We start from the raw sequence: 17,713 nt of genomic DNA, 5'->3' as shown, positions 1-17,713 counted from the left end.
GATGCTTTATGGAAAGCTGTTGGCCTGAAATACAATTATGCCTATTCATTTCTAGGGAGATAAACCTCAGCAGTTAAGCAGTCCTAGTACATCAAGCTTCTTTTTTAACCAAAAATAAGTACTGTTCATTTAAATTCATTGAAAGACATGGATAAAGCAGTGTTAAATGCTCTCACTGTTAAAAGAAAGTAGCTTAAAAGTTTCATGCAGAACACTGGAAAGCATTAGCTTGTCTCTATAGGTTTTTGTACATGCTTATGATGAAACATTTGGCTCTGATATTGATGGTTGACATGTCTGTTCCCCACTCCAGCCGTAAGGATTTTGTATTTTTTTTTGAGTGGGCTGCCATCAACTATTCAAATTTCTTTGGCAGAATGACCAATCACTTCTTCACCCTTATTTCTTATTGCTCAGTTTTATAATGCAAAGTGAGACATATGCTTCTTTCAGAGTCATCTTACATACAGTTTTGGCTCTGCCTGGATCATTTCATTGACCAGGTGGAAATTGCTGAGGCAATGGACATATTAGGTTATACTTGTTTTTCCAAAAATACTTCTGTGGATAATAGAAATTCTGAAGAAAATGTGGGAATCAACAGGTATTAGAAAGTATTGCATACTGAGAAAGAAAATAATAAATTGACAGAGAAAGCAACAAATGGTCTGTGAAGTGGCAACATCTGAGGCTATTTTCATTTAAATTTTTTTGTAATAAAAATTCCCAGTGGAAAAAGTGTCATGATGTTAAAGTATTGGGAAATTCTGCTTAAGTTCATAATGGCCTTTTATTCTTTTGAACTGAGTAGGGAAGATGTGGTTCTTTCTTATTTACTAATTTAGCAGTGTAAAAAATAAATTACTAAGCAGTCTTTGTGCTTGAGTGTCTGCATTTGGGACGGGGGAGGGAAAAGAGGAAGCATGTGGAAAGAGGAATCTAGAAGGTTTATTTCTTATATCTGGTGTGGTTAGATTGTAGGGTCCTTTTGGTGGTTAAAAACTGATAGATAAACACCAAAACACTGTTAAAGCCTCTGCTTATTGCTAGGATTTTACAGGGTTTTTTTCCTGAAAGTTATACTTATTTCTTTCTAGCAGATCCATCTTGGTTTTCACTGCCTACTGCAGTAAGAATTCCCTCTCACCTGATGAGCTAAAGACACGACCCCTAAGGACTGCCAGAGTGAGCACTGCCGACTGCCCGGTCAGTGAGTACTCACAACCTGACTTTTGTGTGCTGTTTGCTCACAGATGTGTTTATATTGTTGGCCAAAGTGGTTCCATCTATGCTTCAAAAGTGCCTGGGAAGATCTCTGCAGGAAAGTGGTTTTGTAGAGGAGAGCAATTTGTCTCAGCACTTTGCTCTAAAGAATCTACTTCAGTCTTTTCCAGCCCAGCTGAATTACTTCAGAAGGCCCCACTAAAAGGAATATGCCTTTGTCCTGTCTACCTGCATGTTCATTTGGGGGCTTTGCTCATCCTGACAAATTCAGGATCAAATGAGGGTGTTAGGAATTTATTGCTTATGACATCAAAATATTTTTTTCTTCACTCAAATGAGCCTTTTGCTCAGATCCTGAACATAACAAAAATTTAGTCTGTATGACTGGTTGCATATAGTTCTATATCTGAGTATAGACAATATATGCTATGCAGAGAAAAGACAAAGAGAAGAAATCTTCCCATTAGCTGTTCTTTCATGGTGTCTCTAACTGCTGGTCAGAATGCTCACAAGACACCCTACAGTTTAATTACTGTTGTACACATGCTCTGGGAATTCAGGTAATTATATAAAGTACCACACTTATCCCAGTGTGTCCAGCAGTGGAAATGGGCTGTCCTGCTTAAGAATAGCTGAAGAGTAAAGGGAACATAACCTTTGGTTAATAGAGTCCCATCAGAAAAAAAACAAAACCAAACCCAACTGAGGTTCAAAAAAAAAAAAAAAAAAAATCTTCTCTTATGGATTTTAATTTTACTGAGAATGATTTTCAGTGAGACACCGGAGAATTCTTACTCGAGTAATTTAATTCAGTGGAAATATTTCATGGGAAGCCACTTCCAGATTGTGCCTTTTGTAAAATAAATCTCTCATTTGGAGTTAGTTTAATATAACATTTTAAATTGTTTCACTTGTCTTGAAAAGCATGGCAAAAAGAGTGGAGTTCACATATGACAAGCACCAAATTCTGAGGGAATTCTTTAATTCACACTGAAAAAAATCAACACGTTTTTCTGCATTGTTTGCAATGTGCCATTTGGTTGTTGTTACATATTTCTACTGGAAGGTTAATTTCTGACTCCAGGGCTGTACTTTTTCAGTTTTTAGACCATTAAGATCTCTACTCCGTACTTATAAAGTAAATTACTCCAAGGGCCTGATCTTTAAATTTTCAAATTTTATGTAGTATAAGAAAATTAAAATGAGAAAAATGAGATATCTCAGTATAAGGAATCCTTGATCTGGTGGGATTGTGGTGGTTTTAAAAATTATTTTTATTATTTTACAGGTCTAAGTTTCATGACAGCTTTCTGCCATTTCTGTATGGTTAGAAATATGAAATAGGGGATTCCTGAAATAGTTTTGACTATTTTAAATGTATCTATCTAGTTGTCGTGGTTTGACATGGAAGTGAATTTTTTTCCAGGAAGTTGGGTCAAACCAATCAGTGGTCAGGTTTGGATATTGGCACCTGGAGTGACCACTGAAAGTATGGACACGCCTCTGAGAACACAGGGGGTTAAAAGCAAGAACTCCCAGGGGAACTGTCTCTTTGGTTCCGGTGGTCAGGGAGTGCAGACCTCCCCTGCCCGGCCTCGGGCTGGGTGCAGGAGGGGAAGCCACGCGGCCTTGTCCAGGTAGGCCGAGGGGCTGAGGGTCTGGAACCGAGCCAGCTCCTGGACGGAAGGGTGGAGAGAAGTGGAGATGCCTTTGTTCCCCCCCCACAGAGGGAAAGTGACAGAGAGCCTGGCGGCACCTGGAAATTTGCCGGCAGAGGAGAAGGAGAAGGGGGGGGGAATGCCCAGCGTGGGAGACAGAACGCTGGGCCGAGATATCAGCTGTCCAGGGAGTCTGAACTTTTAACCCTTTCTGGGAAATGAGGGCTTTGTAAAATATTACTCCTCCTTGATTTGTAGTGGAAGAGAGACAGTCCGGGACCTGACATGTTAGAAGAAGAAATATTTAGGTGGGAGGAGATGATGAAGTAGCTTTTGGCTGGACTTTTCTTGTTAGCCATGGACTGAACCAAAATCTCCTGCAATAGAGACTGCATTTTAGGGGCATGCAGTGGTGACCCAAGGAGACCTGCTTCAGCTTCTAAAAGCACAGGAATGGCAAGAACAGAAGAAAGCTGAGGAGGGAATGGTGATGCCCTCTGTCTTCGGGAAAGAAGATGATTTCTGTTCTTGGACCCTTGGCCCCAGGGGAAAATGGGGGGGACTGTAGTCCCAGGATGAGAACCTGAACTGTTGTATCTTTGGGTCCGTGGCAAAGCATCCTTAAAGGAGCCCTATGAGCAGTCTGTCCATGCACGGTGGTGAGAGCACTGTGACATGGAAAGGAGAGTGTCACACTGGCAGATTTTCTCCGGGCGGTTGCCATGTGTGACAGGGAAACACAGGAGGTGGCAACTGTGTTTCCTGGGGGGGTCTGTGGTGCAAGAGAGACTTCTCTCTCCCTTGATAGTTTGAGTATTGATTATCTGAAGGGTGGTAATTTGATCAGGAATCCCAGGTGATGTTTCATGGTGGGTGTTTTAGGAATTGGGAGGAGGAGTGGTGTTTTAAAAGGTCTTCATCCTGGATTTAGTTTATGTGTTTTCAGTAGTAGTAGTAGTTTAATAAAGTTTTTTTTTCCTTTGTTATTAAGCTTGGGCCTGCTCTGCTCTGTTCCTGATAACATCTCACAGCATTTATTTGGGGAAGGTGCATTTTCATGGGGGCGCTGGCATTGCGCCAGTGTCAAACCATGACACTAGTCTATGTCTAAGTTATTTGTACATGCTCTGTCTACACATTCCTGTATTTAAGGGATCTTCATAGCCCATCTTTAAGTAGTTAAGGTGCAGATTGACAAGTACTTCCCACACCAAATTCCAAGAGAACAAACATTAAGTGATAAAAGATACTGGTCCAGAAGCTCTCACTTTTGCTCTGTATCTCAACAGCAGTTTGTCAGGGAAAGGTTGCAAATGTAGGTCCTTGGTGAAAATTTCAAAACACCTGATAGCTCAATCTCAAAATCCCTGCTGTAGTCTTGGTTTGTTTGTTTTTGCTGTCTGTTTTTTACAATAACTCCAAGTGATTGCCCAGTGTCAGACAGCAAGTCTGTAGCAAACTTGAACATGAAACCAAATTCATAATTCCCTGCAGTAATTGAGGTTGAGAATATGCCTGTTTAAGCTTCCTAAATGATGGCTAGATCCTGTGCATTACTTATTTCATTGCTCTGGGGAATACTGAGGCCAGGAAGGATTTTCAGGTACTGAAGAAAAAATTTTCTTGCTCCCCTTCATTTGTCTGGGGGAGTTTGCTCAGGGGTTGACTTGAGTTGAGACACAGGCTGGGACAAGGAGCTCAGTGGTGTTTGTGAGGAGCAGAGCTTTCCTTCCCTGGCAGTGAAATATTTGCTTTAGAGGATCTCCAGCTGAAGGAGGGCTCCTCACAGAGCCCCAGGACAGGGGAAGAACACGAGCACCACAAGATCCTACACAGCATAGTACAGCAGCTGATTTGGGGTTTCATTTTATGGCATTAGGGTTTTGGGAGATGTTCTGTCTTTATGTGGGAGTCTTCCTTAGCTGCAGGTTTGAGGTTGAGAATTTGCCCTGGGTTTTGTCCCAGGTGCTGGTGGCATCACTTGTTTTCAGCCTGCTGTAGGTATTGTCTGTTCTTTATTTCACTCCTAAACTTGTGTTCCTGTGGATTTCCTGGAGTGATGAGGAAGTGCTGGTAACTTCCCAGTTAATTCCCTTTTGCATGCTTTGCCCAGCCCTTCAGCAATGCCTGTTTCTGCCTTGTTCTTTATGCATCTGCCAAAAACTCACTGTCAGTTCCCAAACCACTGTCGAGACTCATTTCCCTCCACTGTGCCTTTCTCCAGCATCTTCAGGGGCCATGGCTGTGACATCAATATTTCAGCATATTTGTTAGGTTTGGGGTTTTTTGTTTTTGTTTTTTTTTTTTTTTTTTTTTGTTTTTTTTTTTTTAATTTACTTTCTTTTCAACAAAGGCTGCTATCATCCCATCATGGTGCATCAAAGTCTTTAGAAAGTAACTACCTTAGAGGAAAAAGAAGTTCAACTTCTTGAACAAAACCCTTCTGGACTTATCCTCAAGGGAGGACTCCGTTTCTTAGCTTTATGCATCTTGACAGGAAATCCGTGTCTTCTGAGGGAGCTGGAAGAAAACAGCCTCTTCATCACTGCCAACTTCTGTGCTCTTCTTAGTTCCAGGTCTGGAGGATGCAAATTTTTTGGCAGTTTTAGTGCTGCCACTCTGAAAAAAAGAGCATATTGTATATGGTTTGAAAACCTTCTGTAAACTCCCATTTCATGAATAGTCAAAACTACTTGAGCAAATTGCTGAAGAAGCCCTTTTTTTACTGTCAGACTTGTATGCCTCTACCATGTTGGGTTTATTAGTTTGCAATGATTTTGAAAGGGTACAGAAGTTAACAAATAATGTGTTCTTAAGTATTTGTATCTTTTATTTCTTAGGCAACAAACTCACAATCAGAGCTTGATAAGTATTAGCACTCACAAATGGAACCACAAAACCAATGCAACTTCTGCTATTGATTTTTCTCCTGAGTAGCTCTTGGCAGCAAAGGCAGGTTAGCATCCTGTGTGAGCATCAAACTTCGAGTAAATTACTCTAAATTATAAACTTACCAATAAATCAGCATTGCTAGAGTGTTGTCCTCCCATTCCTCACCCCATACCTGAAGTGTGTATCCCAAATAAGAAACAGTTCATCAGAAAATTGGTTTAATTTTGTTTTTAATTAAATATAGAAAAATGGATGCTGTCCTGGAATTACCAGCAATAATTAAGCCTGATGAAAGAGCAGGGACATATATGATATTAAAATAGGTCATTGTAATGTGATAATTACAGAATTAGAATTAAGGTGTTGCTCGTGCTTTTGTAAATTATGCCATATTACCAAGTACCAGGTTTTTTTTTTCTATTTTTGTCTTTGTTATGAAGTTCAGTAAGGTATTAATGGGGCTAATCACTTTTACAAGTGTTTTTAATTTTATCAGGACATATGCCCACACACTGGCCTTAGCACTGCAAGCATATTTGTTGGGAGAGAAATTTATTTGGCAGCATTCTTTAAGACTCAAAATTTGATATGAGGAGATGAAGCACTGCCATTTCTCAAGTACTGCATGAGCAGATGAGAAATTGAATATTACTTTGGATAAATTCAGACCTCTGTCAGATGTATGGAAGATTGGAATAATTCAAGCAGGACAGTAAGTCTAGGATAACTAAAAAAATAAATTACTGTATCTTAAAATATTTTAGTGGACTCCAGATATGAGTGTTTAGACTGAGAAGGATGTAGTGAGAAAAACTAACTATATAAAAATACCAGGTTATCACTAAAGGTCAAGTAAAAATGTACTGGAAAAGATAACTGGATGTTTGGAGTCCTGTTGTTTTTGTTTGGGTTTTTTTTGACTGACTACTATGTAGCGTACAAAGTTGAGAGTTGATAAATAGATGCTGATAATATTTGCTATTTTATGAGAATTCTCTTTGAGTCAGGTAGAAATTTTATTAACAATAATCTGCATTCTATGCCATGACATTGTATAATTCATGTGTTCTTCAGATACTTCAGTGGGATATGAGATTTTGTGTGAAAAAGGATATTACATATTTCATTTATTTTTCTTAAACTTGAGTGGGATATGAACCTCTGTGTGAAAAAGGCTCTGTGGGGAAAAAATATTTGAGCTTTGACCTTTGATTTTTCTAACTAAGGGCAAGTTTAATATATGTCATAGTTTTAAAAAGAAAACTCATCTCTTGCCTTCTAAGGGAATATGGGACTGTGGGTGAAAGGGTGGGGGGAAATACTGTCGATATTCAGGCTGGCCTAGAGTGGCAGCTTGAGAGAAAAGTCTGAATGCTTCTTAAAGTGAGACTGAAGGGGACAGGTCTTGCCTAGAAACTCCAGAAATGACATTCTGTGCATTCTGGGGTGTCCTTGGAGAGCCCAAAGAAAACAGTTACAGCTCGTGACAGATGGTTCACTAGGAAATAGTCTGTGTTGCCTGCTACAAGCACTGAATAGAGGTACCTGATGTGAAGGAAAATGTAAAATCTTGTCTGTGGTGCAGTAATCTGCCCTTTATTTATGGTTTTATTCCTTCCTTCCTCTACTGAAAACTCAGCACCGGTAATTCTAGATTTTTGTGCAACTGATTCTGAAGTCTTCCTGGAAGCTTAGTGGGGTTTCAAAAGAAGTTTTATGTGTTTCAGAATGATGTAGCCCTTCCTGTTTGATGATGAATCCTGGGCTGAACTATTTCAGAGTGAAGTAGTTTCCTTGTGAAAGGTCCTATTTCCTTGTGAAAGGGAAAGGTTCTCAGTCAGCATCTGTCCTGGAAGAAACCCTCTGTCTGTAATTACTTTGTGACTGGAGTTTGAGGTGCTGTGACTGTGTAGGTGTCTGATAAATGTTTTTGGTGGAATGGAGCACACGTATGAAGAATGAGTGGATAAAGCTGCATTTCAGTTCCATTCATTCCAGATCAGGCTGATGCCTTTGCCTTCATGAACAGATTATTTTTGTGTATTTAACGAAAAAGAAAAAAATAAATCTTTGAGAAGGTAATATTGGTAAATAGAGGTTTTCTTTCAGGTTTTTCCTTTGCTTTTTATTGCACTACTTGTGTTTCTAGAAGTAGCAGGTACAAATAAAAAATACAGTTACAAAATACAGTCCGATTGTGAATCAGCCTGAAATTAAATCACAAGTTAGCTTCTAGTGAGCAACCTCTGTCTGCTTGGATAGGATCTTCAAAAATCAGGTGTGATAGAATGAAAACAGAAGAAGTAGATGAAAACTAAATTGCCATCATAGTGATAATCAAAATATTCAGTGTTCCCAGACCTTGTTGTATGGGAAGCACCACCCCATCAGTACTGACAGCTGCACGTGCTTGGTGCTGAAGCTGGGGTGTGAATCAGGGACAGTGAGCCTGGAGAACAGCTCAGGTGTCACTCTGGAGATGGCTGGTGCTGACTGCAGGGAGGGAGAGACCGGTGAGCAGGACACCTTGCAGGAGTCACTCAGTTTTGCACATCAGGGAGCCCTCCAAGGCTGCTAACCATGCCCTAGAGGAACATGGCAGTAGGGCTTGGGAGAGCCTTGTGCCATTCCACAACATCTGTGAGCCAAGATGACCCTTAACACAAATGGTTTTTGTTCTACACTCTTATTCTGCCTTTGAACTTGAAGCTGTGTGCAGGGAAAGTTGTGGTTTGCTAATTGTCTTCAGGCTGTTATTTACTCTTGGTGTCACTGGGCCTTCTGCAAGTTTGCACTTACATAAAAATGTCTCACAATGTTGGCACCTTTACAGTGAGCTGAAATGGGAAAACAGCATGGTTCCTATTGTCTTACATGATCTACTACAGAAACCAAAATGTACCTAAGGGTGAGTTTCATCAAATTAATTTAGAATTATAAACTCAATATAACTGGATTTTTATTTGATTTTACCTTGCACCTGCCCACTTATTTTACTGGCAGATGGGTCTAACCTTACCTTTTTGAGCATGTGCAGCAGAAGCAGCTTTGCTTCATGCAGATCCTTACTGACCCAGCTTTTTATACCCCCTGGCAATCTGCTCTGTGCTTGTACAACACCAGGTTAATTACAGCCTTGTGAACACGTGCACTAAAACAATCTGCCTACTGGTAGAGAGATTTTTTTGTTCTTTTGCTTTACAAGGCTGCATCTTCTTGTTTTTTTAATATTAGCTTTGTAATAACTGTCGTGTGGCAAACAGTTGAAGTTTCCCTCACTTTAGCAGAAATCCAGCTTATTGTGCAGATACCCATTTTGAGAATGAGCATCTGCAGCTACTCAAGACACAGAGATGCTGGTGAATGTGTCTAGGCATCTTCATTTGTTGTGCTGTGTTGTCCCTGCATAAATATGCAGAATATCTAGCAGTTGAGCAGTCACAATGCAGAAAAGAGAAACACGCTGGTGTTTTGTTATGTGATAGCTGGCTGTGCCACTGATTATAAAGCATGTAGTTGAACCCAAGGGGAAGGAATTTTTCTTTTTAAAAAATATTCTAAATATTTTTCTTATCTCTTTTTTTTTGTCGATCTCCTTAGCAACAGAAACAGATGTTTCTTTTCTCTTAGTCATTACATTCAAAGAAAGTAGCTGCTTCAAAAATAAGGAAAGCAGTTTCTATGAATTGGGTAGCTATTAATTATTGCCAAGATGTTTTAGGATGATAATAAGACATGCAACAATTGGCTTTTTTCTTTAATTGAAATATAGCTATCTAGTTAACCTGTGCTGGGTTAGGTGAGCTAAAATCTATCTGCTCTTACAGTGCAGTTGTGTGATAAAGACAAGAGCGAGCTTGAATATTTCCGGTTTATTGAGGAGATACATAGTATCAGTGTGCACCTAATGTTTTATTAATTTATGACTTCAAAGCAAGTCAGTGAAGAGTTTGCCTTGAAGACAAAGAACTAAATATGCATGGCCTTAAAAATATATATTTTTGTATGTCAATTTACAATATGAAATGGTATAATTAATTTTAGATGTGGACTTTGTTTTACCTTAATGCTCTTTTTCAAATTATTGTCTGTTTTTCCCTGGATTTTTTTTTTTTTTTTTTTTGTACAATTTTAAGCTTTTACTTGGGTTTCAAAAGGGTTTACTGATCCATGATTTTCATCTGTATGGGCACAAGTGCCTTCCTAATTCACAAGAAACTGGCACATGTAGATGAGATTTAGAGAGAAATGAGTTAGGACTGCAGAATCAGGATATGGACTGGTCTCAGTCAGCCAAGAGAAACAGAGTCACCTCTGCAATTTGGAGAGAAGGATTTTTGCTGCTCCCCTAGTCCTGAGTGATTGTCATTTAAGATAACTGCATGTGCATGGGCCCACATGTGTGCTTGAAAACCAGTGCAAAAGATGAACCTTCATTCCTGATAGTGTTAATCTGTTTAGTTCATCTCACGGAGATTTAGGAGCAGTGTTGAGGGGAAAAAGCAGTTGTTCAGATGGGTGAAATTGGGAAGCCTTAATCTCAACTGGGGCTAAACTGGCTGTTCTTTTTTTACAAGCCCATTCTCCTACAGCATGCACATCCACAGCAGGAAAAAGAAAACAAAGCTTTTGACATGAATTTACTTCAAGAACCAGCAAAGCTCAGAGAAGGAAAAGGCGAAGAAGATTAGTGTTATGCCACAATCTTTAATCACACTGGTACTGTTCCTGATGCTTTCCTTTTTCTTTGTTTCCCTCCAACCCTGAAAATAATAATTCTGATTGGGACTCCTTTTGCCACATGTCAGTGGCAAAAATGGTTTTGAAAATCTTTACCGAAGAACCACCTGGAGCATGTGTGAGGGCCACGAGCACTGAGAACTTCTGTCATGGCAGAGCTGATGAGCTGGGAGGAGCAGTGAGCAGCAAAGCCTGGCTGCAATCCTTTCACCTGGCCAGCACATCAGACAGATGGGCAGACTGCCCAAATGCTGTTTCCCTGGGAGGCCAGGGGAGCAGACCACACTCCCCCTTAGGTTTTGCTAAAGCAGTGGTGGAACCATCTGCATTCCAGTTAGATGTGCAGAGTAATCAAAAGTACAAATATGAAACCACCCTGCTTCCTCAGTAAGTGCAGAATCTTGGTGTCTGCTGTAGGCTGGAGGTTAGCACAGCTCCTCAGGGGTGGGAGTGCTGCAGGAAGCAAAGCAGCATTCTTTGGGCAGGGCTGAGTTTCAGGGAACATGGGCACTGTTGTCTGTTCACCCCCATGGAACTTCTGTATATGGGCTGGGAGTAAAGGTGTCTTGTGGGGGGACTTCAGAAGGGAAGGCTTTCATCAGCTGTGGCCAGGGACAGTGTTCCAAAAATGGCAGGATTTTTTGTTGCAGGAAAGAGCCTTAGAAAAGGACAAAACCTTGGTGAGTAGGCAGGGAGGCAGCCTGCAATGGGTATCTGCTTGTCTGTAGGCAGTCCTTGCCTGGTGCTGGCTGCTAAAGTAAGTTAGGTGTTATTCCTACTCAGTGTTGAGTTTACTCAGTTTATTGTAGGTGAAACAAATGTTGGCACTATGAAATAAGAGTAGCTAAATGGAATCTTACTGCCAGTGTCACCTTCTGTAAGAAAATTCAAACAGGTATATGAACTCTTTGGTCATGCATTCCATGCCAGCCTTTGGTTCATGCTGACTCTCTCCTGGTTGAATTCTTGGGGTAGGGGGCCTTTTCTGGGGAGCAGGTGATGGTGCAAATTCTTTCATGATAGCTGCAGATAAGGCAGTGAGGATGGCTCTGTGCAAGACACCCTGCTCTGTAGCAGTGCCTGGAAGTTGGTGACTACACAGTGGAAAAGGACTAAGCTGGTTTGTGATAAGAGCAGAAATTTCATTTCCCTGGTGTCTCCTTAGCTGATCATCCAGCCATTTCAGATATTTCCCTTGGTACCAGTTGTCTTGGTGTTTCCTGGATTTTGGAAAATCATTGCTTACATATTGGTGGTCTTTTTGAATAAAAATGTGGATCATTCCTACAGGGTATTTTAGAGGAAATTGCAGATTTTCTTCTGCCCTGTTTGTTTCATATGTAATCTGTCTGTTACTGTCAATAGATTTACTTACTTGTGTAAGAAAGAATTTAGAAGAAAATTACTAATTCTTTCATCATTAAAGTGGACAAAAAAAAAAAAAAAAAAACACTGGCTAAAAAGGAAGTGTTCTCAATGCCTACACAGTTTCATGGACACAGCTCTTCAAGTGCTCCCATAGCAAATGGGGGCCTTTTTAACCTTCCTGGTAAATCACCCCGTAAGGTTAAATAGCTGATAATTCTGCAGCTCTTCATGATGTCTGTCCACAGGTTATTTTTAAAGACAGACTTGTCATGAAGAATATTTCTTTGATATTGAAAGAATTAATTCCACTCAGTTTAATGCTAATGAGAATGAGACATGTAAAATCAGTATTTTGGAATTATATGTGAGAATATAGGGGTTAAATATGCACTTTAACTGGACTGAATATTCATAATATCTGTTGAGGGTTTTTTATGCATGAAAAATATGTGAAGGCAATTTGTTGAATCAATATTCCTGACAGGCCTGTTTCATCTGTGGTTTGTCAGGGGCTGGGAGAGGATTCTTTTGGTTAGTTTGTTTGGTTTTGTTCTGATTTTAACAAAAAATCTGAATTAATTGCCTTATGTTGGCTCTGTCACAAAGAACAGGCCCTTTGTCTGATGACACTGTACTCCTGGAATAAAAGAAAATATATCAGAAAGAAAGCAATGAAGAGTAATTGTTTTCAAATGTTTGGCAACAACCACTCCAAGACTTCATAATTACTCTAAGTAGAGGGTAAATTTTCAGTAAAAATATTGCATACATTAGAATCAAAGAATTCAAAATTAGCTACTGATTTTTAATTTTTTTTTAATTTTACTGTAATGATTATTAATTATGGTGACAGACCCTAATAATGCATATGTCAACATTGAGGACCATTTTTTGTTATGTATTTCAGGTATACTCTTAAAAATATTGCTATTTTAAATCAACTTGTAATATAAACACCTTCACAGAACCTGCTGTTGTGTGGAATTCATTGTGCTCTCTAGAGAAGTGTAGAATCTGTGGAAAAATGCTTTTCATCCACCAAAGGAAATAGGAAATTTGACAACATGCATTTGTCTACAAAATGCGAAGCAATATCTGATGAAATATGCTTTGTCAATAAAATAAATTGCCAAACAAAATGTAATCCTTCCTCAAAATACATTTAGCCTACACAGTGAAATAAGCCACTTCCACAAAGTGCATTTGGTTGCTTGAATTATTTTGATTTGCTGTCTATCAGAATCTGTAGATAGTGTCTTGTGTCTTTTTTTATTGTCAGACACTGTATATCAACCTTTTTTTATTACATATAGGTAAAATACATTTAATTTGAAGGTAGACATTATATAGGACAGCTATATGTATGTACATATGGGTACACATATGTATGGAGTTGGCTATAAATTAAAAGAAAACTTGGGGTCTGTTAAAAATAATTGTATTTGGCTAAACAAAAATGTATTGCTAAACTTTTGCATCTCATGGAAACAAAAATACACAATGCTACAACTGGAAAAGACACTGCAGGTTTGGCTCCTTCACCTTAAGTATTTAAGTACAAATATTTTCCCAGTTGTATCAGTCGTGTTTATTTTTATCATATGTAACAAAGTAAAAATTACTTTTCAAATGTTATTTCACAGCTCTAATTAACCAATGCATGTGCATGTAGAACTGGGTGAGTTGGACCACTGATATTCCCTGGACGTTGTGCAGTGTTCCAGGAAGTGTTTGCCTCCTTCCTTTCTCCTTCCAACCAGGTTCTGTAGGTAACTTTATTTGAATGGAGCGTGACTGCCCCAATGAAAGAATAATGCAATAATTGTTGAGATATTTTTACATTAATTTGAAGGTTATTATTACTTCTGTCCCTTCAGCTGCACGTTTCTGAGCTAGCACAATGATAATACATGATAAAATCCACATGAGCACGGGATGCCAGAAAGATTTGACAGGAAGCTCACTGGGCAAGCAGGAGACTAATCTATATGTGACATAGAGGAGCTGGTTTTGTCTGAACAACTTAATCACTGAAATGAGAGATGAGCCCAAGTACCTGAGGATAACTTGGGTACTTGGGTAAATGTCAGAGCTGTTGCATTTTCCTCTATTTTAGTGTAAATCAGGATTGCTCACTCTTTCCTCGTGTGATTTAACGCAGTAAATCTTTATGGGAACTGTCTGAAAATTAATAGCTGTTGTAGAAGAAACGACATAATAGAGCTTTAAATTATGGCTTTGAATTATGTATCATTTAATATTTTATTGCATAATTTTACATAGCACAACTAATGAAATACCAATTAAAAAAAAAAAGTAGTTGTCATTTTTTAAATGTTGCTATTGAACATCAATCCATTCTTTTTGCTTCAGCTTGTTAGTGCACCAGTGATTAAATTACAATTACACTTCCCCCCAAAGCATTTCACAGTTTAAATACCCTGAATAACATTGTTTCATGTGAGTTTGGGGAGCAGGGGCACTGGCAGAGATTAGGACTGCAAAGCTGGGTTTGAGGTATTTTTAGCTTCTGTGTATGAGATAGTAAGGTTTATGATTGGTATTTTCTGCATCTCTTCAACCTAGATTTTGAACTTTTTCACCATGTCTGCTGACTAAGATGAAAGGCTAAGAGATCTCAGAGATAACTAATTCCCTGCAAGATGGCAGAGAATTTTAAATGCGTGTATTATGAGGACCTCAGAAGAGAGAAAAGACTTCAAAATGCCTCAGCTCTAGAAGTGTCCATTGGTGAATGCAGCTGGGAGGGCACCAAAGTCAGTCAATCAAACACAGACAAACACCTCTTATATCTCATCAGCAACTGAATTTCATCACTTCTACTGTGCACAGAATTAATAGCTTTTGTTGAGAAATTAGCAATGCAGGTTTAAAAATATATATATAGTTGTTTGGGTTTCGTGGTTTGTTTTTTTTTTTTTTAGTTTGTACATCTTGCTTTTTACTGAATTTTCTAGCAATATCCGACTTTAAATGACTATGTTGAGTCTTCATGAAAAATTAATATAAATAGTGGGGAAAATTAAGTGAAAATGTGTATGGACCTGATAAAATTTGGTGAGGTTGTAGTGTAACTGTAGATAATTCCATATCCAGTCTCTGAGGTAGTCTCTTGCAGACTCTGCTATATTTGCCCTTGGATGAAGAAATAAAGTATCAAATTCTTTCCCATTATATTGAAATTGATTAGAGATAAACAAAATTTGAGTTTAATTAGTTTCAAGGAAGCCTAATAATTGGAAGGCAAAAATTACTGCTATTTCAATCCCAGTGTTCAAAGTGTATAGAAAATACTGGAATTTTCTGCAGGTTAACATTGTATTTAAACATTCTAGTTGTTTCACAAAGAGAAAGGAAATGTGTCTGTTCATTTGGGTTTATTCATAAGGTGATATTACAGACAGAAAAATGGATGCACTTCAGGAATAAAATGTCCTGCATAAATGTTTAAAGTAAATTTCTAGAATCCTGAAGTGACGAATATTAAAGCAGCTTTAAACACACTGTGTTAGTGTTTTGTAGCAGCTGGCTAAAGTGATAGCAACCAATATTTTTATTCTTATTTTTTCTGGTCCTATGTCATTCTGTGTTAATGTGCTGTCCCAAGGCTTTGAGTGTCACTTGATTCCCTCTTGCAGCAGTTCCTTACACTTAGGTTATGTTCTTTGAAGGAAATGATGATAGAAACAGATGCTATCTGTTGATCACTAATAAAAACTGCATGAAGAGCAGTATCAAGAGTTGCTGGCCCTGAGCATCGCTGCTGCAGAGCACAAGCAGTGAGTGCATGGTGGTGTTTAGCCTTGGGCTCCTGCCGTGTGTCACCTGCTCTCTTCATCCATCATCACCAGCACCAAACCTCTTCCTGTCACCTCGCGCTAGCAGGAGGATAAGCTGACTTACCAATACTGGTTGCCAAGTGAACCAGGATCATATTTGCCACTAAAAATTAGTAAATTACTGAATTTGTTTGTATTACTATAAGATTAACAACATTGCTAGATGGACTTGTATAAAACTCTGCAGGTAACTTACTGAAGACCTGTCCTTGAAGACTGGCATAGGATCCTGCAAGGATTTTGGCATTCACTCTGTAGTTATTTCTGTTGGATTTTTAGTGCATTTTTCATTATTTGATGTGCCAGAGTGATTTCTGTCAGTTTTCAGTGCAGTTTCTCTGTGCTTTATGACACAACCTCTTCCCTAAAGCTGGTAGCCAGCTCTTTTGATCTGAGTTTTACACTGTGGTGGCTTTGCAGCTTCTTCAGCCACAAGCTGTTGGCACAGACGAGCTGCTTTTATGGAACAAGCCTGTGTTTGCTCCTAGGAGTGAACAAATTGGCATAACATGGAAACATGAACAAGTGGCATAACATGGAAAGGGCCTTAAACTGTAGTTTTCGGTGTGCACTTGGAAGTTTCTTCTTTCCTTTGACTGTGACATTTTTTGTTACAAAATTTGTCAGGGACCAGTGATCCTCGGTGTGGTGAGGCTTAGTGCTTTGTTGTGCTCTGGTTTTCTCTCTGAATAGGCTCCCAGTACCCATTGTGGCTACAGGAATGATACCCCATCAAACTGGAACAGTGATAACACACATCTTTGGAATTTCTGTCTTTCTGTCGTGTGTGTGCCATGCTTCAGCACCTGCAGGTTTGGGTTTGGGGTTTTTTTAAATGCTGGAGCAGACTTTCATGCCTGTATTTTCAAATGGCTGTTTTTTATTTCCATTCTGTGTGACTCTGTAGGAAGGGGGCCCAGGAATCAGTGCCCCATTGCATAATTCCTCTGACTTCCCTTGCTTCTCAACATTAATTGATTTGGAAAGAGTTACCAAAATCCAGAATTACAGACATCACAATCTGGGTAGTTCCATTTTCAATCTTCCTCTGCCAGTCATGGGGGCTCTGGCAACACTGAAGTAAAATTTTATGATAGTTTTCTTAATATAAACCTTACAGTGTGTGTTGAAGACAGAATGTTAGAACTAGGATTTTGAGACAATTTGGTTTATTTCTTTTTATATCAAGATCCTTTATGAAAAATGTTTGCTAAAAAGTTGAGGAAAATGTATAATATTTGTGAAAATGAAATGATTCTTGATAGCACTGGGAAGATTCATTTCTTGGGAAGGATAACTGCAGTCTTAATCCATAACTTAGAAAGATAAATCATTTGGAAAAGACAGTCATAATAGACGTTCATTTAATTAGTTTTGCAGAGGAAAATATATAGCGAGAAACGTTGACATTAAAAGAAGTATAATTTTAAATTAGCTCTAAATGAGAATTGCTGTATTGATAAGTTCCACAAAAGCAAGTGTCTAAGGAGACTTCAAAAAGCAACGTGTACAATTTATCGGAGTGAAATAGCTTTGTGCAAACATGTATTTTGGCAAATTATTCAGGTGAGCATTATGAATGCTTTTTTGAATGGAGTGATATGAAAGCCTTCATCTAGGAGCTAATATATCACCTGGAAAAAGGACCAGCTATCTCCATGCAGTTTTCAACAGTATGGGTATAATTGCAGAAAGACCAAAACACAGCCTTCAAATTAAGGCAGGGAGCTTACAAGAAAAATTAAACAACCAGAATATAGGGATTAGCAGAAGAGATGAACTGAAATATATAGGAAATTATCTCACATGAGGTTGCTTACTATATGAGTTTTATATTAATATCATATTATTATGTACTGATTGGTACATGAACATATTTTTCTTTAAAATAAATTTGATCTGAAGGATTTTCATTGACCTTATCTACTGAGATGTTGCATCTTATGTTTTTTTTAAATTTGATATTGTAGA

General features: G+C 38.6%; 1 protein-coding gene across 1 annotated transcript in view; it reads left to right on the top strand.

Annotated features, from left to right (window-relative positions):
• Nucleotides 1-1,141: 1,141 nt before the first annotated feature.
• TENM2 (teneurin transmembrane protein 2) overlaps nt 1,142-17,713 on the top strand; it is a 555,006-nt gene continuing 538,434 nt past the window's right edge. The window contains exon 1 of the mRNA XM_053991099.1: nt 1,142-1,206. The gene's annotated coding sequence lies outside the window, so the exon portion shown is untranslated. The remainder of the gene's footprint in view (nt 1,207-17,713) is intronic.

This window comes from Vidua macroura, chromosome 15 (genome assembly GCF_024509145.1).
Source record: "Vidua macroura isolate BioBank_ID:100142 chromosome 15, ASM2450914v1, whole genome shotgun sequence".
Lineage (NCBI taxonomy): Eukaryota > Metazoa > Chordata > Aves > Passeriformes > Viduidae > Vidua > Vidua macroura.
Note: the sequence above shows the minus strand (reverse complement) of the source record. Positions and strands in the feature narration are given on the sequence as shown.